At 34.6% G+C, this 24,475-nt stretch overlaps 1 long non-coding RNA gene across 2 annotated transcripts in view; it reads left to right on the top strand.

Moving 5' to 3' along the window:
• Positions 1-24,475, top strand: part of LOC103105823 (uncharacterized) — a 100,787-nt gene that overhangs the window by 32,711 nt on the left and 43,601 nt on the right. For both annotated transcript variants that reach the window (XR_467008.3, XR_467009.3), the window contains exon 2: positions 21,187-21,316. This is a non-coding gene — a long non-coding RNA (uncharacterized LOC103105823). The remainder of the gene's footprint in view (positions 1-21,186; positions 21,317-24,475) is intronic.

Raw genomic sequence — 24,475 nt, 5'->3', positions numbered from 1 at the left:
GTCCATCTATTTTGCTTAGATTACCAGACATATTGGCAAGCAATTGGGCAAAATAATTGTTAATAATTGCATTAATTATCTCTTCAATTGTTGTGCATTTGCCCTTTCCGCTTATGATATTTATAATTTTATTTTATTTCCTTCTTTAATCAGATTTAAAAAATGGTTTGTATATTTAATTTTTTAATAAAGCTAGCTACTTTTCATAGTTATCATTTTAATGGTTTTACTATTTTTGTTTTTGTTCATCTCTACCTTGATTTTCAGGATTTCTCATTTGGTATTTAATTAGGATTAATTTTTTTTTCTTTTTCTAGCTTATTTTAGTTATACACCCAACTCATTGGCCTTTTCTGTATTTTATTGATGTAAGCATTGAAGTTTGACTGGGCTGCTTTCCATAAGTTTTAGTATATTATTTCTCTTTAATGAAATTGTTTATAATGTCTATGATTTATTTTTGACCAACTTGTTCTTCAGAATGAGGATATTTAGCTTCCAATAAATTTTAGTCTTTCCATAACCCTTTGGTGAACAAATTATTATAGCATTACAATTATTTTAAAGGATGCATTTAAAATTTCTGCTTTTCCATATTTGGTTGCAAAGCTTTTATGCCTATTATATGCATAATTTTTGTGAAAGTGCCATGTACTTCTAGCAAAAGATATATTACCTTCCATTTCTATTCTATTTTTGTAGTTGTTTGGGAAAGGTCGAAGTATTTCATATTCTGCCATTTTAGTTCTCAGAAGTGGAACCTCTCTCACATGTGTTCCAATCTACAACACAGTTTTCCTGCTCTATATTTGCCAATACACCCATTTTTTTTACTCTCCTATGTACATTCACTTGAATCATTCTCACACTGCATTCTCAGTAATCTAATTGTTAAACTCAATACATACTCAAAACACTCTTCACAAGAATTAGTCTTTCTTTTACATTCCCACTATGGGCATGGTAGGGAGTATGCAAAGCCAAGATGGTGGTTTACTAGCAGCAAAAGCTGAAATCACTCTGATTATCCTTCCAAACCGATTTTGAGAAGGTCCTTAAAATGACAGAAGTCAAAGTAGGACAAGGGAGGAGACTCTCCCACTGAATGCTACCTGAAAGTTAAGCAGAGAAAGATGATTTCTATGGGATAAGGGGGAACCAGAAGCAAAACTGCAAATAGAGGAGTGCTGGCCAGCCACTTCCCAACCCCCAACACACCAGAATCAGAACCTGGTCACAGGCCAACTTTGGAAACCCAAGAAATGAACTGCACCATCAGGGGAGCACCTCAGACCCACCCCCTTGAGGTCCTGGGTTCTGGTACAAGCCCAAAGTTAGATCTTGAAATATATCTGGCCCCACCCTTTAAAGTCTTGACTTAACTGTGTTGAAGTCTTAGCCCCAGGGAAAAAAGTTGTTGCAGGAGAAAGAATTGGCAAGCAGCTTTCAGAGTTCCCAGTCCACGAGCAAAAAAAATTGTGGAATGATGAGCAAACACCAAAGAATCATTTGACCCTTGAAAATTTCTACAGGGAAAAAGAACAAAGTACAGAACCAAAAGGAGATGATGAGATCCAAACAACCACATGCAAAAATTCAAACCCTCCCCCACCCACAAAATAAGAATGATCACAAGCTCTGGAAGAACTAAAAAAGGAATTAAAAATTAAAAATAAAAATGGGAAGAAAAATGAAAGTAATGTAAAAAGAAAACAACAGTTTAAAAAGCAAAATTGGTCAACTGAAAAAAGAGGCATAAAAATCCACTGAAGAAAAAAGTGTTGAAAAAAACCAGACTTGACCTCCTAGAAAAAGAGGCAAAACCTCCAAAAATCTAATGAAGAAAACAGTGCCATTAAAAGTAGAACCAAATGGAAAAAAAACAATCAAAAGGTAATGGAAGAATTTCAGTCTTAATAATTTAGAATTAGATAAATAGAAGCTCACAATTTCATAAGACATCAAGAAAAATAAAATAAAATGAAAAGAATGAAAAAAATAGAAGAAAATATAAAATATCTCATTGAAAAAAAAGACATCTGATCTAGAAAATAGATGCAGGACAGACAATCTGAGAATTACTGTACTACCTGAAAGTCATAACATAAAAATAAGCTTAGATATCATATTACAAGAAATTATCCAATAAAATTGCTTTGGTATTCTTAAAAAAGAGGACAAAGTAAACACTGAAAGAATCCACAGATTATCTCCTGCAATAAATACCCAAATAACAACTCCCAGGAATATTATAGCCTACTTCAAGATCTCTCAGGCCAAAGAGAATATACTGCAAACAACCAAAAAGAAACAATTCAGATATAATGGAGCCCCAATTAACATTACACAGGATCTTACAGCTTCCCCATAGAGAGACCAAAAGGCTTGTAATAGGATATTCTGAAAAGCAAGGAAACTGGGTTTATAACTAAGAGTTGCCTACCCATCAAAATTGACTATATTCTTTCAGGGCAAAGGATGGTCATTTAATAAAATAGAAGATTTCTAGGAATTCCTTTAAAAAAACCTAGACAAACAGAAAACTTGACATCCTAACAAAATTCAAGAGAACCATAAAAAGGTAAATAAGAAAGAGGGAAAAATTTAAGAGCTTCAAGAAGGCCATATTGTTTATATTACTATATGGAAGATGATATCATAGTAGTAGAGAGAAGAACAGCTAGATTTATTGGGGTGTAGAATCCTATCTTATTGAATAGAGAAGTAGAAGGGAAATGAGAAAGGGTATCATGGGGTGGGGTATAACATAAGGAAGGGAGAATTGGGGTGGAATGATTAAAAGACCCTATAAAGAAGTTGGAGAGGAATAAGAAATAAGGTGGTGGGAAGGGGAGAAATATAAGGGAAGGGGAAGGGGGAGAGTCATTAAAAGCAAAACATTGGTGTGGAGGAAAAGAATGAAAGAAGAAAGGACAGGATTAAAAGATGAAATCAAAATAATAATTATAACATTGAACGTAAATGAGATGAACTAACCTATAAAACATAAGCAGATAGCAGATTTGATTAAAAACCAGAATCTATTTGTTTTTTACAAAAAATACATCTGAGGCAAGTAGACACACACACACAGAGTAAAGGTAAGATGCTGTAGCAGAATCTATTGGGCTTCAACTGAAACAAAGAAGTTATAAGTAGCAATCATGATCTCAGACAAAGCTAAAGGAAAAAATAAATCTGATTAAAAGAGATAAAGAAGGTAATTACATCTTGATAAAAAAACAATATAGACACTGAAGTAATATAAGTATTCAACATATATGCACCAAATGGTATAGCAATCCAAGTTTTAAAAAGCAAAGCTAAAGAAGCTTAAGAAATGGATAGTAAAATGATATAGCGAGAGTCCTCAACTTTCCCCTATCAGAACTAGATAAATCTAACCAAAAAATAAATAAGAAAAAAGCAAGGAAAATGAATGAAATTTTAGAAAAGTTAGAATTAATATATATCTGGAGAAAATTGAATAGAGATAAAACAGGAATATACATTATATTCAGCAGCACATGGTATGGATACAAAAATTGACTGTACTAGGGCATAAAAACATCATAAGCAAATGCAGAAAAACAGAAATAATAAACACAGCTTTTTCAGATCATACTGCAATAATTATTAAAATCAATATGTGTTGTAAAAAGGAATTCTTTAACTTCTCTAATTTAACAGGGGACCTGGAGGTCCTCTTATCATAGAGATGTATAGGGATTAACTAGCCCATAGTGACAGAAAATATGAACCCAGGAGCCCCCTCCTGAGCCAGCATGTGTTGCAGGCTGTCAGTTGCTGACAGTTGGGGAGTGAGTGGCTGACATTTAGGACTGGCAGTTGCAGGGAAGTTGACTGTTGGGTGTGAGTTGGTCATAGGCAGTTGGTTCCTGGTAATGTTGGTTGGCATTTAGTTGCTGGAATATAAAGGTGGGCCTGAGCTTACTGAGGGGTCTTTTGGCTTTAGCCTTTAAAGGTTTTTTTTTTTGTTTGTTTGTTTTGTTTTGGCTTTCGGATCCCTAGAGAACAGTAGGTCTGTCTCATAGGCAAGGATCTGCTGTTAGTTGGCTACTGACAGTTTGGGTTGTTATAGAAAACTGATTGAAGAAGGGAGGGAGTGGTGGCTTTCCATTATTTTAAGAAGTTAGGTATTTAGTGAATAATTTATAGATAGAGTAGGTTATATTAGGCCTGGATTGTGTCAGGCAGAAGAAACTGTTCTCAAAAGACAGTTAGAGGTAGTATTAGGAATTTTAGGTATATTTATAGAGTATAAGATTATTAATCTCTCTTTCCTCTTTTCCTACCTTTTCCTCTTTTACTATATTCTTTTACTATCTCTATTTTAATTAAACTAAATTGTTCATTGTTAAAAGCTGCTAGAAATTTTCTTTTCTCTGGCTTAAAGGGATAACATTAATTTACAACTCTACTATATTCTCATTAAAACTTAAATTATTAAAGACTGCTCTTTTATTTTGTCAAAATTCCTATTTTAACCTTTATAGTGTTAATGGTGAGGTGAATTTAAAAAAATAATTGGAAACGAAGTAATTTAATTCTACAAAACTGGTAGGTCAAAGAACAAATCATAGAAACAATGAATGATTTCATTAAAGAGAATAACAATGAGGAAACAATATATCAAAACTTATGGGGATACATCAAAAACAATACTTGGGAAAAATTATATCCCTGAGTGCTTGTATTAACAAAAAAGAGAAAAAGCAGATCAGTGAATTGGACATGTAACTAAAAAATAGAAAAAAAAACTAATTAAAAATCCCAAGTTAAAGACTAAACTGGAAAACCCACTATCATCACTCCTATAATTTTGCTTCAAATATTTCTGATTAGGTCTCTGATAGCACCACCCTTGGCCCAGTCTCTTAATATTCACTACACCAACATAAGAGTGAGAGTATTTATCTACACTCTCAAAAAATCCATGGATTTTATGGGAGATCTATACATGAAGAATCTATAGAAGCAGTCTCTTCTTATGACTCAATAGTCCTCCTACTTCATGGTATTATTTTTTGTGTGTGTTTAGCTTTCAAAAAAAATTTAACTAAGAATCTATCATTGGATCATAGATTTACATCTGAAAGGTATCTCAGAGCTCATTGAGCATACTTCCTTTATTTTACATATAATGAAACCATATGACAGGAATACATGGAATACTTTTGCCTCTGAAGATATAAAAGTGAGTATCTCACAATAGGCAGTAGAAAAGGTGCATGATGAGTGTACAAAGGTTATAGAATATAAATAATAGCCCCGAAAATAGGAGTAAGAGATATCATCAAAGAGTCATAATGTGAAGTGACTTGTTCAGAACATTAACACATGCCTCAGAAGGGATTTGAATATAGAATCTCTGACTTCAAATTCAATACTCTTTTCTGCTGTAGCATGGAAGAGAGTAGCTAGGGTTATTTGAAATTTCATGCAATTTCATAAATGCAATCTTGCTTTGTTCCTCCTATTCAATGATTTATTCTATTAATGGCCACCTTCAGTTTCTGATATATATATATGCATAAATACATACACACATAAATATATATTTCAAGTAATTCAAAAGGTTTGCTCAGTCAGCTGTCTTCAACTCACCCCATTCTCTATCCACTTAAATTTACTGTATTGATCTTTAGAATGATCTCTTTATAGGGCTTATGTACCATGCTAGGAGATATCATAGTCTCTAGTTTTCTGAGGGTTTATGTAATGAAACATCTGTGTCATGAATGAATTATATATGAGGGATTTTGTAATTTATAACTTTTTTCAAGTATGAAGTCTTACTTTCAATATAAGATAATTCTGAGAACCTCCACATGATAGGATGTACTTTTAATATATATTTTAAAAATGTACAATGCAAAAAAAGAATGGCTAAGTACAGTTGTGGGGGAGGGACAGGGTATATAAGCTAGCTATCAGGCATTCAGTCAATTAGCCTTTATTAATATATGTCAGGCAATAATGCAGGGCTGGAAGCTCAAACTCTAGACCAATGTTAGGGAGTTTTGAATTTTAATTGGGGTATTAAATGTGAAACATTTCATAACTACCTTTCTAAATATAAAATCATCAAAAATTCATGGCCTATATTTATCATTCTACTTCATAGACCTGAGTCAAGATTATATAAATGCCCCCCCATTCTGGACTAGAGAATTATCCACTAGATTATCAACTTTTAAAAAGAAAGAAAACTATTAGTTATTAATAAAAAACAACTAGCCCATCATCCAAATATGACTGAATATTCAATATCCATATCCATTCTCCTTTGTCTCTGAAAGAAGAGTTAGTTTTTTTTTCCTCCCCACACTTCAGTGATAATCTTCTCCGTAATTAACTTGGAAGTATCCTCATCTCCTCACCCTCACTTATCCCCTCACATCCATCAGTTGACAAATCTGACCATTTGTACTTCTACCATACCTCTTACATCTCTTTCCACCTTTGAATTCACAAAGCTCCTGCCTGTTCAGACCTTCATTATATTTCAATAGTCTCATTGGTTTCTCTGCCTCTAGTCTGTTCCTTCTACAATGTATTATCACATTCCATGATCAATATGATTTTCTGAAACCCCTGGACTGAACATATTCCTACCCAGAACAATGAACTGGTGGCTCCTTATTCCCTCTAAATGGCAGGTGCAATTCTTTCTAGCATATTAATCCTTCACAATCTGTCCCTACCATTCCTCATTAGTTTCTTTAAACTTTTCTATCCTTCATTATTTCTACACTCTATCCAAACAAATTCTTTTGTTCCTCATGCAAGGCAATATTCCTCTTCTCTGCTTTTTCACAAGCGATCTCTTTTGAAGGTAAAGTATATGGAGGAGAGTTAAGTATTAGAAGACTGGAAAAGTAGGAAGGGGCCAAACTCTGAATGTCTGCAAAATATAAAAGAAGATATCATCTTTGATTCTGGATAATAAGGAGTCAGTGGTGTGCTGATGTGATCATACCTAGACTTAAGTAAGATGAATTTATCAGTTTAGTCAAGAACCAATTAAAAAGGAGATACTTGAAGAATGGAAACAAGTTAGGTTAATAGTCCAGGCATGAAGTGATAGGGGCACTCACATAGGGTGGTGGAAGTGTCTGAGGAGATATGAATTAGGCAGATAAATGAAATGGTAAAGGTAGAATTCATAGGACTTTGAAGAAGATTGGCTGTGGGGGAGGAGAGTAATGAGACAAGAATAAATTCTTTGTTGTCATCTATGACATTAATAGCAGCCATGTAGTCTTGTAAGCTGGGGCTAATCAGGTGGTTCATGCTCCGTCTAGAGATGAAATATACTTCTTCTCCAAGGAAGAGCACCTGCTCATGGAACAAATGTCTCCCTGTTCCAGCTGATGTGGGATCAACAGTTCAACTAAAGAAAATTAAAGATATTTTTCAAGATGAATAAATAAATAAATAATTTTTTTCAAGTTCTCAGAATGTATTGATACAAGAGATTAAAGTACAAAATAAGGCAATCTTTTCTCTTGCTTACATTCTATAAAGGAAATTAGACATACAGTAATGTTTCTTTAGTTGCTTTTTTTTTTTCCCAGAGATGATGTACCAAGTTAACACTTCAGGTAGTTTTCTTTAAGTAATTTTTGTTAACAGTTAATTTCCCCAGTTATGACTTTTGATTTATCAAAGTGCCAGACATTTTTACATTTTGGTTCTAATTCAGAATTATTTATTATTTCCCATTAGTCTATAATTGTACTTCATCTTATAATGATTGATAAATACAGATTTTTGTTTTCCTTTTTTTAGGGGGCAAGAGGAGACCTGAAATTTCATTTCAGAAACTTCCCTTTACTTATGTACATTAGTAACCACACTATATTTTTTAAATTTTTGAATGAGACTGGAGCATTGAAATTTAAAGTAACTTTAATGTTTGAAGTGCCATACTGCATGTCCAGAGTCACACAGTATGAAGAGTAAGGACCTGAGGCTAGTCCTACTGGATTTTGAGGCTCAGTACTTATCCACTAAGGCATATTACATTTCAAATTATATACATATTTTTTAACATTTTTGAAATCTGATAATACTAGAATTCCTTATTCAATTTTCCACCATAATTTTGCTTACCCATATTTTCCTTCATACAAATTTTGATGTCTATGTGTACAAATATATAAGGTTGCCCATTAGTGGTATAATTATTTTATAAATTAATTCATATAGTATTGTCATCTTTGCTATATTGTCTCAAAATGACAATTTTATTAGGTATAGCTCCAATTATTTTATTTTTCAACTTTTTAAGTTTAATTTGTTTTTTCTTGATACATTAATGTCCAAACATTTTACTTACATTGACATTATAAAGTATTTCTTTTAGTTTTTGATCATTTTTTTCTTATTATGGTTAGAGATTAATTCTGGATCTTCAGTACCTAATATATTAACAATGTATAGAAAAGTGGATGATTTTTACGTGTATATCTTAAATATACTTTTATTTTTTGCTAAATCAATTTATAAAACAATACATTGATCATTGATGCTATTGTGTTCTTTGCCATTGTTATTCAGTCATTTTCAGTCATGTTCAAAAATTCTTACCTCATTTGGGGTTTTCTTGGCAAAGATGCTAGCAAAATTTGCCATTGCGTTCTCCATTTCACTAGACCAGACTGGGGAGTGGGGGAGACAAATTAGGTAAAGTAACTTGCCAAGGATTACATAGCTAGTAAGTGTCTGAGCCCAGCTTTGAACTTAAGAAAATGGGTATTTCAGTCCTGTCACTCTGTCCACTGTGCCACCTAGCTGCCCATTTTTTTTAATATTTCATTTTGAGTTTGGTTATGAAGAAAAATTATTTTGAAATAATTTGCAACATTATGCTCCAAGTATGGTGAGAATTTAGTTTGCTTGATGTATCTATATCTATTTAACCACACATACATATGTGGGTATGTGTTTGGGTACTAAAAAAGATAGCTTTTCTTTTTCTTTTTTAGTGGTGTGGAGATAGAAAGTGAGAAAATAGGTCTTTGTTAATTAAAATTAGTAAAAAGAAAAGATGGATTGCTAAATGGGATGATTATGTGAAATTCTTCTTTGATAATGATTTTTTAAATTCATGAAACTTTTGAAATTGTGAAGAGTGAATCAAACTCTCTTTGTCAATCAGTGATTTTTAAGTTAATCAATAAAAAATTTAAGTACCCCTAATTAGTATCTTACCAGTCACTAAGTATGAGAGTTCACAGGTCACTTGTTACAATGGGTGACAACTCCAGAGGCCACTGCCCCCATCCCAACCCCTGGGGCAGTGCTAGGCAAATTGAAAGACTATGATTGGTTACTATAAAATAGGTAAGGGTCAGGAAGGGATGTGGAAAAAGGACTATAAAAAGTCCTGAACTTCCTGTCCAAGGGATTTCTCCTTGAGACGTCCTTTGGATGTCTTCTTTGGAGGACATCTTCACGGGGCTTTTGAACTTTAACTTCAACTTAGAGCTTTGGACCTTTTGACTGGAGTTTTTTACTTTGGAACTTCAACTTTTGATTTTGGAGTTGGGGAGTTTCTTGTTGAGTTCACTACTTCTTGAATGAGCTTAGCTCACAGAGGGTTTTCTGCATTGGAACTGTGCCTGGATCCTGCCCTGCTTGCTGATGAGTGCCTAGAATTTCCACATGGAGATTGAAACTCTGTTGGGGAGTGAGCCTCATTTCACCAGATCAGCATTTAGGGTTAATCAGTCTCCTTACCTCTTTCTCTTCCACATTTCCCTCTTTTTACTAATGTTCCAATTAAATAAAATTGTTAAAATATCCTAATAGTTTTCCTGACCTAAGGAATAATAATTGGTGACTACTCTCTTATTTAGTCAAAATCCCAATTTAACCATTATAAAATTCTTCCACACCAGTCACCAATAGAGTAATGATCTTTGCATTTCTATAAAAAATTATTTAATGCAATCAAATTAAGTTTGGAAAGTATTTAAGGTTGGAAACTCCCTGGTGGTCTTGTTTTAAATGTTAAAAAATGACTTTTAAAATCAACATTTGTTAAGTGCCTTAAAGAGTTCTCCACTGAAGTTCTAATCCAATGTATCATTATGCCATGGAAGTGGGGTCTGGCAAGGATATCTAATATCAGTAACTTAAATTAAGATTTGTTTAAAATTTTGAAACCACAGTATAGGTTATAATGAATCTCAGCATCACTCATATAGAAGAATTGTATACTGATACTTTTGCAAACAAATCTCATTGAAAATATTTCATCAAAATTAATTTTCTAGAGCTAATCTTTTTTATTATTTAATTTTGGAGAGTTTGTTCCATAAGAAGGACTTAAATGATTTGATTTGTAACCTGAGGAGAATTTTATAAAAAATTTTACACACATTTTCCCTTGTTCTTCCCATGGTATTGTCTTTTTTATTTTATTTTTCCATTCTTCTTTTACCTAAAAAATTTTGTAATACACTTGTTTTGGAAGTAAAATTAGGATCTTGATTTTCTTTTGTAGTTTACCACTGTGGCAATCTTCATTAGAAGGTTTTCATAGTGGCTATTTTAAGAACATTAATTTAAGCAGCATGATATTACACCCTTTTGAAACTAGGGAAGCTAAATTCTTTCCCTAAGGATACAGCAAGTTAAGTGATGGAATATGCCACCCCTTTGAGTTTCCAGTCAGTTGTTTAATCACTCAACCATATGACCACCTTCACCCTCTGGCTTGCCACATTAATGTTTCCTAAATGGCCACTTTAGCAAACATAAAAACGAGAGAGAATATCAGGCATGAGATTGATGCTCATCTCTTTTCACTTACAATTCAGTTCAGCAACAGACTGACTAGAGAGAATTTTTATCAAAATAAATCTAATCAGGACCTCCTTAAATTTTTTTTCCAGCTAGATTTTTTTTCTCCTATGAATTTAAGAATTGACCTTTCTTATAGAAAAGTTTCTCTTTGTCCAATCAACAAAAAAAGTACTTTAAAATAAAAATCCCAAAATTAATTATTGGCCCTCTCCAATGTCATCTATTCCACAATTGCATTTTCTCAGGGTTCTTGGTGAAATTTTGAGTTTGGCTACACAGCCTAACATGATCTGGTTTTTGAGGTGTCCTTAAATAGAGTATATTATACAAGACAAAAGAATCCCACTTTGGGGTCTAATTTTCTCTAATCAGTTAAGATTTTCTTTCACTTTCTTTGTCAAATCAATATGGAATATTTTTTTCTTTCTGTAATACAGGTACTCCTTTTTCCATAAACAGGGATTTGCCACCTTGATTATCAAATTGTTCTGAAGTTTCTCCTTTTAATGCATATTTTGAGACAATAAATGATGTCTATCCTAACTATAAAACTTGCTCCTTATAGAGAATAGGTTTTTTTCTTTAAAAAAATTTAACCATGCAATTTTTTAAAAGGAAGAATGTTTATTGAGCATTTTCTATTGTCAAGGACTGCTTTAAATGCTGGAATAGAAATAAAAGCCAGGATAATTCTGGCCCTCGAGTAGTTGGTGTCCTACTAGAGGAGATACACAAAAAGGGAAATGGTCTAGAAAGATAGTAATAGTAAGTGTAGCCACGGTGGAGGGGATTTAATGCCTCATCCACTCAATCCAGAAAAAAAAACTGCAGATGCAGAGTCATTTGATTATAATTCATGGTTTCATAACTACAGAAGTATGAGATTGGTGCGGAAAGCAGGGCAAAACAAGGAATTGAATAAGAGGTGACTCAGGGCTAGAGAATAGAGTAAATCATGATGGCTAGGACTTTGCTGAAAGTCATCCCAGGGAAACTGTCACCAGTCAGTAAAGCTGTGAATCAAGGTAGATGTAGGAGGGATTCCAGGGTGACAAGACAATTATCAGTTCCTTTCATTTTATACTACAATCACATATTGAAGCTACAACCCTTCTCCCTCACATAAGCCATGATGAATCCTCTCTTCTAACAAAGAAAAACAGTTAAGAAAGACAAAGTAGTGACTATTAATAGCACATGATAACTTTTATTCCCATAGTATACAGATAAACACTATGAGAACCTGGAGAGTCTTTAAAATTTCCATTTGCTGACACTTCTAGCCAAATGTCCCAGCCATCTCCTTATTCTCCAATGTGCACTTGTGTCATTAGCATCATTGTACAGCCAAAGTAATTAACTTAAAATTTCATTTCTTAACCATTGAGCTAACCTGACTGGTAAGTCAGAGAGCTCAGATTCATCTTACCCAAAGTTTACCAAAACAAGTTTCCAGGTTTGTACCACTGCTATTGTGTGTGTGTGTGTGTGTGTGTGTGTGTGTGTGTGTGTGTGTGTGTGTGTGTGTGTGTGATATGCAAACACTCCTCCCTCTGCTTCTTGGTTTTGGAGTTGCAATCAGGTTAGTATTGGTGTTTGTTCTAGAAATTGTGATAGTTGATTTTTCTATTTTTTCACTCATTCCTTTGGTGATTCCCCAGACCCCAAACATCCTTTTTTAGCCACCACTTCTTTATATGTGTTGTTTTTCTCAATATTAGAATGTTAGTTCCTTGAAGTCAGAAACAACCTGTGTTGTTAATTTATACCTTTTTTTATAATTATAATTTATTTATATAATTATATACATAATATATATAATTATATAATTATTTATATAATTATATATATATTATTATTATATATTTTATAATTATAATTTATAAGGTCTCTATACCCAGAAATTGTAGGGTCACTAAGTGGGACTGTGGAAAGAGTGTTGGAACTGGAGTCAGGAAAACCTAAATCCAAATCTGACCTCCAACATTCAGTTTACTCATTTATAAAATGAGCTAGAAAATAAAATGGCAAACTACTCCAGTATCTCTGCCTAGAAAAACCCAAAATGGGGTCACAGAGAGTCAGCGATAACTGAAAAATGAATGAATTATAACAGACACCTAGAAATTAACAAATGTTCTTTCATTCCTCTACTATTTTTTATGGCATTCACACACACACACACACACACACACACACACACACACACATACACACTTAGTAAAGAGAGAGAGATGGTTTGAGATAGAGGGAGAGAGCAAACCCTTTCTAGATCTGACTCTCTAGTTAGCTGGCTCTGGCCAGTGCTGCAGCTTGCTAGAGATGATGATGCATCTGATGAGCTATGGAGCCATTTCCATAGAAAATGCCAGCCTTTGACAGGTACGGAAGCCAAGAGAGCAAATGGGCTTCCTGTCTTTACTTTTCAAACCCTGTTGACTGCACCTCCCTTTCCTTGGCCAATAGCTTTCAGACTTCATGAATTCTTCCCTTCCTTGGTGACATTAAGCTGAATCTGGCATCTTGACACTCTGAAAATTCACACTGATGCTGGCTGTGCCAGGGCTCAGGGACACCTACATCCCACCTTGTGGTGGAGGTATTTTATTTCACACAATCTATATATCAAAAAAATTTTTTTCTATAGTTGGTGGGCATTTATTTTTTTTCTCAATAGCTCCCCTCTAGCTTTTTGCAGCCACAAAAAGTACTGCTATATGTTATATTGGTATTTCTGTATCCATTCTTTTTGTCATTTACCTCCTTTCAGCATATGCCTAGCAGTAGGACCTCTAGACCAAAGGATAGGGACATTGTAATCACTTCACCTGCATGATTTCAAATTTTTTCCCCCTACAATATATGTAGTAATCCACAGTTCTATTGAACATTAATTATTTCCATTATTTCCACATTACTTTCAACAAGGGTTATTCTTGTCATCTTTGCCAATTTCTGAATATATTCCACATTAAAGATAGATGTAAAAAAAGACATATGCCCCCAAAACCCTATTTTCATATAAAATTATCTTCTTTCTTTTTATGTGAAAATATTAATTTTATTTCTTATAATTGAACAGAGAACATCATTTTAGAATAAAACTGCTAACACTATGATTAATATAGATATTTTATTTAAGCCTTTGACCTGCTTCTGATATATGCACAATAGTGATATAGATCTCTGAATCACTTTTTCACATAATTGCAAATTTTAAACTGACTTCTGTCAAATAGATTTAAAACTATTATGATTTAAATTAATTAAAATAAAAAGTTTTATTTGGAAGGTTTTTTATGATGATTGATCTTTTGGGGAAAAAAGCAAACAAACAATCAAAATGGAGTGTAGGAATAGAGCTTCTTCACCTAGATTTCTATGCTCTCCCCTTGATTGAAAACCTGCTCCTTCTGATACAAGGTAGGTTAGTTCCTTTGACCTTTCTGAGTAAAGTCTTATTGAAACTCAGTTATTATCCCTACAATTCATTTCACATTTTGAGCAGTGACTATTCTCTATAGAGCACTGCCCAAGACAACATAATGACCTCAAAAGCTTTGGTGTTTTATTCCCTCAACCTCCCCTTCTCCCCCCAAAATGATACCATTTAAAGTTCAAAGTTCAATTCTTGGACCTCTTGTTCTGATTCTTCATACTCCCTTAGCTTCATTTATCACATGTTTACAGATAAGTCCCCATCTATTCCTTCATCTCCAATATCCCCCAGAAATTTAGTACCTAATTTATTGTTCTAATCATCACTCTGAAACAAATAAAAATTTGGTGGCCCTAAATTATCTAAAAATAGAATGTATACTCCTACTCCTAGATTTCAAGGAAGTATAAAATAACTTTCCCACATTGACTGAAGTTTTCAACAGCTGCCTTATCTCACTAGTCACTAGATGGGATTTGCCTTCAAGTTCTTAGATTGCTTTCTCCCCTTCTATCTCCTTATTGTCCCAGGAAAGACTTGATAGAAGTATTGAGGTTTAGAACCACCTCTACTTCAAAGGAATGGTCTATAATTATGGCAAACATATTTTGAACTGTGTGCCATGCACCCTCACAGAGACCAAGTGCTCCCCCCTTATATAAGACATAGGAGGGAGAAAGGGCTTCCACTGGATTGCTGGGAAAAGGGGTGACTGATGTGAAAAAATGTCCTCAGGTACAGTGGAGATGGGGAAGGGAACAGCTCCACCCAAGTCCCTCTGCCTTTCTATTAACCAGTTCTGACAGGCAATGTCGCACATGCCCATAGAGAGTTCTCTATGTGCCATCTTTGGCATACGTGCCATAGGTTCACCAACATGGTGAACCATCATCTTGTGAAATTTATTTTCACATTTTAGTATTGACTGCAAATCCTACTGGTGGGTACATTGTGTCCACTGTTCTATAGGCTATATTTTTCATCTTTCACTCCTTGCCTCTCTTTTCTTTTAAAGAGAAAATATGGCAAAGGAGGAGCTAAATCTCTCCTTTTTGTTTTTCACTACAATTTCATTCTGATTTCTCTCTGCCTCTCTGTGGGAAGTTTATAGTTCTTGGCAAACATAGACAGTGTAAGAGCTAGAAGGGGCTATGAACATTATCTAGTATGACTGTGGCCCAGAGAATTTAAATGGTCCTATAGCTAATTAGTGTCAGTGTTGTTATTAGACTGTAAAGTAATGAACAATAATGAAATGTGGCAGTACCAGAAACAGGGGAAAGACTATTTGAGGTATAAGTAAACATTTAATTCTAAGGAGAGGTAGGATCATTGAGTGAGCTGGTTGCATCAGCTGCATAATTGTTCTACTGTAATAGAAAATTCATATATCCTCAAAAAAAAAGGTATCATGATATCTCTCTCAGAGCTCTCTCTCTCTCTCTCTCTCTCTCTCTCTCTCTCTCTCTCTCTCTCTCTCTCTCTCTCTCTCTCCAAATTATTCTTCAAACAACTTCTTAAATAAAATAACTTTTCTCCTCCTTTCCACAAAAAGTCATAACTAGGGCAGGGGATTTTCCATAAGGATCTAAAAGGTTATCACTTCTATTATTTTTTTCTCTGGGTCTTAGTTTTTTCATCTGTAAAATTAGGGGGTTCTGTAGCCTCTAGGGTTCCTTTCAAAACTAATTCTATTACCTTATGATCTCAAAGCAGATAGAAAAACTCATTTTTCCTTCTAGAAAGAGAGGGGGACCAGACTTGTGATTTTATCAATATAAACAACTTCTAGTTATGAAATCTCCTCTACCAAAATATATCTTTACCTGATTTTCAACTCATTGCATTAAAGAATTGCCTAAGACATCAAATAGTTAAATGATTTGCCCAGGAGTCACACATTTTAGATAGGAGAGCAAAACCACTGTGCCCACTTCTTCCTGAATCTGAGGACAGTCCTTTATTAACTATGCAGTCCCTTGGAAGCTACAATTATTCTTAGAAATTAAAATCTACCAGTGCATCCCCTAGTGGTTACACCTCAGATGAATTCTTCTTTGACTTATCTTTCTGGGGTCTCTTCCCCAGCTACTCTAGCAGTAACTCCATAGTGTCCAATATTATCTGTCTCTCTGCAACCATGTTAGATGGTATTCTAACTGGTAAACAGTTATCACTTCTCCCAGAGAACTCTCTACTGCCACATATGATTTTGTTAATGTGAAAGCACCGCTTTTTCTCTCTGACTTGGTACCAACATTGTTACTTGGGACTTTTGTCTCTGTCTCAGTTCTTACAAATAGTTTGCCACCCTGTGATTTAAAAGTGCAATGTTTTCCCATGTTTCTTTTTTATTACATGTTTTACAGATTTTGTCAAAATATTTTTTCATAATTCTTTTCTGACATTTTGCAATACATGTTCTCTCCCTCCCCTGTTTCCTCTCTCCTCTCCAACACATATACTATCCACAATACATATATTTCTATGTTTGTCATATGTGACTTAAGATACATTTTGCTTATATCAGAAAAAACTCATGGAGATGAATTGAAAAATGATATGCATCACTCTGCATTCACATTTTTTCATGGAAGTGGATAACTACTTTGTCACAGAACTCTTGGAGTCACTTGGATCCTTTCATTGCTCATCAGAGTGAACTTACTCACAGCTGATCATTGTATCTTATTGCTGATAACTGTGTACATGATTTTCTTGTATCTGCTCACTTTGATTCTCATCACTTCATAGAAATGATTCCAGGTTTTTTATAATTGTTCTGTTCATCATTTCTCATGAAGCAATAATATTTCATCATAATCATATACCACAACTTATTCAGCCATTCCCCAATTAATGGGCATCTCTTCAGTTTCCAATTCTTTCTCACTACAAAAAGAACTATAAATATGATTGTAGAAGTATATCTTTGGTCCCTATCTTTGATCTCTTTGGATACAGACCTATTAGCAGTATTGCCAGATCAAAGGTACCATACGGCATCTTTGATAATTCCTTGCTTACCCATGTTTTGCTTGTTTATTTTGTTTAGTCTAAGTGGCATTTTTCAGATTTCCAATAGCTTTTTAACTTTCAGAAAGTCATTATATCTTAGTAAATGGACACAAAATTATTAAAGATTAATGAAGTTTGCTTAATGGAGTCAGAGCCTAGGTTCTTACACAATTTCTCCTTTCCTTCATAAGAATGAATAATGTGAAGGGAAAGAAAGGGAATCTGTGAGAGTAAACAAAGTACACATACACACAAATATAAAACCTTGAAATCTTATTAGGCCTTTCACTGTCTTAATGTTAGGAATAACTCTGCATCTATAAAGAATTCAACTAAGAAATTCAGTCTATTTATTTAGCAAAGATGAACATGTTAATGAATTGTATTGCATGGGTGCACTGTCTTCCATGGATGGTTAGTATTTGAACTTGCATGACTAAGAGTGATAAATGAGCTCTAGCTACAAGATAATTCTTAGGCTATAGAAGTCATTAGAACCTATGTATTAGTTTGACAAAATTTAATCTGTCTCCATTTTTTTACAAGTAACATATAACTAAGAAAAGAAAATCAGGCCTATAGGGGGAAACAAAAATTGACTACTTCCCTAACCAAAGAAAACAAATTAGTGCATTTAACTTGGCTTCATTGTAGTTATGCTATTTATATGTATTTTAGCTATTTCTGTATTTTTTATGGTATTTATTTTTTACTATATCATATGCACAAGTATCCTTTTGCTATTAGATATTTCCAATGACTTTAATATAGTAATTATTCTTTTTTTTTTAAATGAATCTTTTTTTATGCTACACTGTCACATGGAGAAAATATTTGATTCTTACAGATTTTACTAGGGATATGTTAGCTTTGGCAAGGTTTGCCAAGCTGCAAAGGTTAGGCCTGGTGCTGGTATCTTCCTTCCTAATATTAGCCTACCTAATTATAGAAAAGGTCTTTACAAAGAGGCTAATGAGTAGTTGGTAAATTCTTTTTGATGCAATGATCTACAAATATGAAATATAAATAATAAGTCATATATTTAATATACATTTATACAAAAATAAAAAGTACAAAATATCCTTTACTTCTGTGAAAATCCTTAGAGTAGATAGTTCTAAGAACCAGATATTTTAAGATTATGTATAAACAAGAATTTAAATTTTCATACTACATAGGGGTGTTCTGCCTTTTTGACCTAAATGCAGGAGATAATATTCAGAAAACTATATACCAACACAATATATGCAGGATAAATTGGAGTTGATCTCAGAGGGAAGAGTTCAAGATTAAAGGCTCAGTAAAAGCTTTTATGCTGAAGGTGGGACTTTAGCTGAGTCTTGAAGAAAGCCAGGAAAGTCAGCAGTAGTCAGAAATGAGGAGGGAGAAATTTCCAGTTCTGGAAATGTCCAGAGTCTGAAGATGGCATTTCCATGTATATTTCCGAATAAATATAATGAAAATGATCATTCTACCTAAATTAATTGACATATTAAGTGATATACCAATCAAACTACCCAAAACTTATTACATAGAGCTAGAAAAAATAATAACACAATTCATCTGGAAGAGAAAAAGGCCAAGAATATCAAGGGAATTAATGAAGAAAAACTATGAAGGAAGGTGCCTAGATGTACCTGGTATTAAATTGTATTATAAAATGGCAACAGTCAAAAGCAATCTAGTCCTGGCTAAGAAATAAAAGTAGTGGATAAATGGAATAGATTAGGCACTCAAGATTCAGTAATTAATGACTCTAGGAACCTAGTGTTTGACAAACCTAAAAATTAAAATTTTTGGAAAACAAACTCACTATTCAACAAAAATCACCGAAAACTAGAAAACAGTATGACACAAACTAGGCATATACCAATACTTTGAGACATATACCAAGATAAAGTCAAAATGGATACACAATTTAAAATAATGAGGGATCCCATGAACAAATTAAAGGAGCTCAATGTCAGACCTAAAGATAAGGGAAAGGGAGTAGCTGGGTTGCTCAGTGGTTTGAGAGCCAGGCCTAGAGACAGGAGGTCCTAGGTTCAAATCTGACCTCAGACACTTCCCAGCTGTGTGACCCTGGACAAGTCACTTGACCCCCATTACCTAGCCCTTACCACTCTTCTGCCTTGGAGCCAATGCACAGTATTGACTCCAAGACAGACAGTAACAAACAAATAAATGAACGAATAAATAAATAAATGAATGAATGAATAAATAAATAAAGATGAGGGAAAAACAAGACATAGACATTACTAGATGCAAAATGGTTAACTTTCATTACATTAAATAAAAAAGGTTTTATACGAATGAAAAAAAAACATTTTCAAGAATAAAAGGGAGACAACAAACTGGGAAAAAATATTTAGAGCAAGTGTCTCTGACAAAGGCCTCATTGCCTCATTGCTATTTTCTATAAGGGTTCATGCTAATGGAAACTATGATCACCCTGGAAATTTGGTGGCTACTTTGAGACACATTCACCCAAACAACAAATCGTTTAAATTATTTCAGATAATATTACTTTTTGCCTAGGAAGCAACATGTTGGAGGCAGTATTGTATTATAGCATGCTGGACTCAGGAAGACCTGTAAAATAGAATTAGACTCATTGACCTCCAAGGTCTCTTCCAGTTAAAAAAATGTTATTCTCTGTGCTTTTGTATTTCCATTTTTGAAGAAAACCCTGCCTTGAGACTCCTTGGTTAATAACAGATATTAACCAAAAAGAGGTGAAGACACCTCTTCATGACTGGCCCTAGACAAAGCCACTTTATTCATAGCTCAGTTCACTTTTTATATTTCTCCATTTCCTCATCAGCTATTTTCTCTGCTTTCTAAATTGTGAGAATTTAACCCTAGCCTCCATCCCTTTTCTTTCCCTTGGTATCCACAGCCGTGGATGTTAAAGGGAAAAGTTCCATGAAAGCATTGATTTTACTCCTCCCTTACTTAGGGGAAAGCTCAGCCAGGACCTGTCTCCTTGAAAAGGCTATGACTCCACAGGGATGTTTTTTGGGAGATGGAGGACAGGAGCCAGGAGAAGGGTTTGACCAATGAAGTGACTCTGGATCTCCCTCTGAGGACGCACAGCCCCTGAGATCAGAATTGTCTCTGAGACAGGATGAGCCGTTGTAATTTCCACCTCCCAAAGGGGCCTCAACTGCCAGCCCCCGGGGGGGGGGGGCAGGGAGGGGGTTAGATAGGATTAACTGCCAAGAGTGATGGCTTCCTTGGTCAGAGATGCTGAGTCTCAGAGGTTGAAATCAACCTCCTCCTTGTGAATAACCTAATCTCCTTTCTTGATCCCTGAGGCAAACCCAAACCCCAAAAGGAATTTGTTGAGGGTATTTGGGATAGGCAATGGCAAAGGGGTGAGGGGGGAAGGAAAGTCGGTGAAGGGGAGCCCTAGAGTTGCCCCCCCCCCCAGCAGATTGGCTTTTCCAAGTCTGGAGGTCAGAGGTTTTGGCACCCTGACCTCTCCTCTTGCCAACTGCTTCTTAAAATTATTCCTAAAGTTAACCAAATCTTAAGGAATCGAGGCAAGGGAAAGAGAGACCCAAAGGGGAGGATCTAGATGGCTCCAGCCAGAAAGGGTCCAAACTAAATCCTGTTTGAAAAGAGAGGTAGCTGTTGTGGCAGAGTCTCAGAGGAGGTATTTTGGGGGATTCCAGAAAGAAGACAAGTCTCAGCTGGATGGGCTCTTGGCTCCCACTCCCAGAAAACCACCTTCCCTCTTCACTTCCCAGACTGGAAGTAACACCTCCAGTCTGTTGACTTCAAAGATCCCACCAGCTCTCAGAACTCACAGCATTCTCTCCCCTTCCTCTGCTGCTTCTCTGGCTGATCTGTCAATCCATCTGGCATCTGTCTTCCTTACCTTACAGGGAGCCACAGCAAACACACACATCCAGACTTGGGACTTCCCGGGAGAGCTCCCCACGATGCCTGAGAAGCTCAAGGGCAGCCAGCCGGCAGAGAAAACTTGTAAAATGAACAGCTGGCCACATGTTATTGGTACCTTTTCTTTCTCTGGTTTGGGTTTGCTTTTTTTAATAATTTAATGCATAATTATAATTAAGATACAGTATAGAGAGAATTTTAATCTTATTAATATGTTGTCTTTCCCAATAAGATTTTATGCTTCTTGAAGGCAGGGAGGGACTATTATCTTTACTTTTATTTTATCCCCAGAGTTTATCACAAGTCCATAGAACATAGCAGAAATGTAGTGTTCTGTCTGTCTATTTCTCTGTCTATCTACCTACCTATAGATCTATCACCTATCTATGATCCTAATACTCTTGCTGTCTATTACTCTCTCAAGTCATTCCAGAGGATTATAGCTCCTGCTGTTAAATTGTCTTCTTTTGGAGTTTTAATTATAAAAGGTCCATTTCCTGCTCACCATACTCCACTGACAGTGCTGCATAAATGCCCCAGCAGAGAATAGGGACCATACAAACTCATGGTTGGCTTTGTCCCTTAAACAAGCATTCCTTTTTTTAAAAAGTATCTTTGTGAATAATCACTATTTTTAAATTTATTTTGTGTTGATATCTTTTGTCACTATACCACAATCATTTCTGAACATCCTACAAATACCCAGATGCTATTTCTTATAACCAAAACTGTAAGAGAAAGGATAAAAAGAATCTTACAGAAAAAAAGCATCATGTTGAAACATGACTGATAACCCCTTTCCAACCTCAGGTGATAGAATATTCATCAAGGATATTAGATTCAACTGAAAGTTGTAGTTCTAGAATGATGAATATTGACATAGATACTGTTGAGGCCAAAAATCAGTTGGAATTGTAAGAAAAAGTCTGCCTTATTTATCAGGTGTTCGAACTCCATCAAACACTTGAAGTTCTTTATGTATAAGAAAATTCAAGAAAAGAAGATAGTCTGAAACTGAAATCAGCAAACCAAATTCTTAGTCAGTAGAGAGAAAATGTTACACACCTGCTTCTAGTGTCTTCCAGACAGCTGATACAAAATGAAAAAAATAATAAATCAGCTGATCTCTTGTTTACTTCTTGTTATTGCAACCAGGTTTGTTTTTCTCCTCTTTCTGCATTGGCTTCACAAGTTAAAAACCCTAATTTGTGGCCTCATTGAATACTTCTGAAAAGAACAGACAGAGACAGTTAAGAATTCTAACATCAGGAGGTATCTGAGAATTTGGGTATTATGTTAGCCTTTGAAAATGTGCAAATTCATTATGGAGACTTTGTCATTAGGATTATACATATTTCTTCAGAAAACCTGAATATGAATATTTTGCAAATACTAGATTTTTTAAAAATTAAGTTTATTTATTTAATTAATTAACTTAGAATATTTTCCATGACTAAATGTTCTTCCACCACACTCCCAGAGCCAACAAGCATTTCCAATGGGTTTTACATGATCAAGACCTATTTCCATATCATTAATATTTGCACTAGAGTGATTATTTAGAATCTATATCCCCAGTCTTGTCCCCATTGAACCATATAATCATGAAGATGTTTTCCTTCTGTGTTTCTGCTCCCACAAATCTTTCTCTGGATGTGGAGAGTGTTCTTTCTCTTAAGTCCCTCAGAATTGTCCTGGATCACTGCATTGCTGCTAGTAGAGAAGTCCATTACATTTGATTGTACATTTGTTTATTGGTCTCTATGTTCAATGTTCTCCTGGTTCTGCTCCTCTCACTCTGCATCACTTCCTGGAGGCCATTCCAGTTTACATGGAATTCCTCCAGTTCATTATTCCTTTGAGCACAATAGTATTCCATCACCAACATATACCACAATTTGCTCAGCCATTCCCCAATTGGAGGGCATCCCCTCATTTTCCAATTTTCTGCCACCACAAAGAACATGGCTATAAATATTTTTGTACAAGTCTTTTTCCTCATTTTTCTCTTTGGGGTATAATACTAGATTTTTTATTAAGCAAACAGCTGAATAACGATAGCATCTGTTAAAGCTGACAGGAAACAAACAAAAAAAACTTTCATTTTGTGGAAAAAGTGGCCAAAACCATAGCTTTATCTATCTTGCCAACTATCTTATACCTACTTCCATCATGCTTCTTCATTCTCATCATCAACTGCCCTAAAATTTGATCACTCAACAATTTATTTATTTATTTATATTCATTTATGAAAATTTATATTTGTATGGGAGAACTCATATTTTATCTGTTTAAATTCAAGCAAAATAAAAATTCTCCTCTTCTCTCCTCTATATTTTCTGAGATAGACTTGTGGTCTTACCTCCCATGAACCGAAGAAAGAGACAAATGGTGAAAAAAAAATCAAGATTACTCCTAGGAACCTTTACTTACTATATAAAACTAATGCATTTTCAGCATAGGAATATGTTTCACAAATATGAGTATAAATAACATCTCACAAAACAACTGGAATAAAAGAAATTTCAAATATATCCCAATCCAGGAGCTAAAAACTAGTCACACTAATCCATGGTCAGACTGAATTGCCATTTGGAAGAATCTGTGATAATTATAGCATGTAAATGAAATATGACTGACTAGTCATTAAGCAAATATTAATCTTCAAAATTTCTAGTTGTTGGGAGTAAAATAAATTAAGGTAAACTGAAGTTTGTATTCTGAATAAAATCAGTTTATCAAAAGTGATGCATATAGTTATTAAAGTGAGTCAGATCAGCCACTTCAATAAGGCCAGTGATCTTAAAAGAAGGGAGGAAGGACTCCATTGAAACACTGCAGTTTACTATACTAAGAAAAATGGGTTGATATGCAGATGTGGTTAATCACTCCCTCTCTGAAAATTAAGGACTGTTAATTATTTTATGGTATCTATTTAGCTCTTGTAATTTTTGCTAGGGGATAAAAACGATCACATTTGCCATCCGCTTGGAAGATAAAAAATTTCCCCTAATTGCAAAAGAACTGGCAAAAGCAGGCAATATATCTTTTGGGGAAGGACTAGGTTAAACATTTTGTGACTTAAAGATGAACAAGCAGAGGTCCCAGGGGCTCACAGTACAGAATGTGACAGAACAACTTTCCTCTTAATTATACATTTAAACTAACTTGAAAGGAAAACTGAATTCCTGAGCTTAACTCAAGGACAGAATGTGACTTGAGCAATCAGATAAAATGGGACAGTAATACAGAAAAGGGTCAATTACATAATCA

Source organism: Monodelphis domestica, chromosome 4 (genome assembly GCF_027887165.1).
Source record: "Monodelphis domestica isolate mMonDom1 chromosome 4, mMonDom1.pri, whole genome shotgun sequence".
NCBI classification, from domain to species: Eukaryota; Metazoa; Chordata; class Mammalia; order Didelphimorphia; family Didelphidae; genus Monodelphis; species Monodelphis domestica.
The sequence above is the reverse complement of the archived record's forward strand: the minus strand, read 5'-3'. Positions and strand labels throughout refer to the sequence as shown.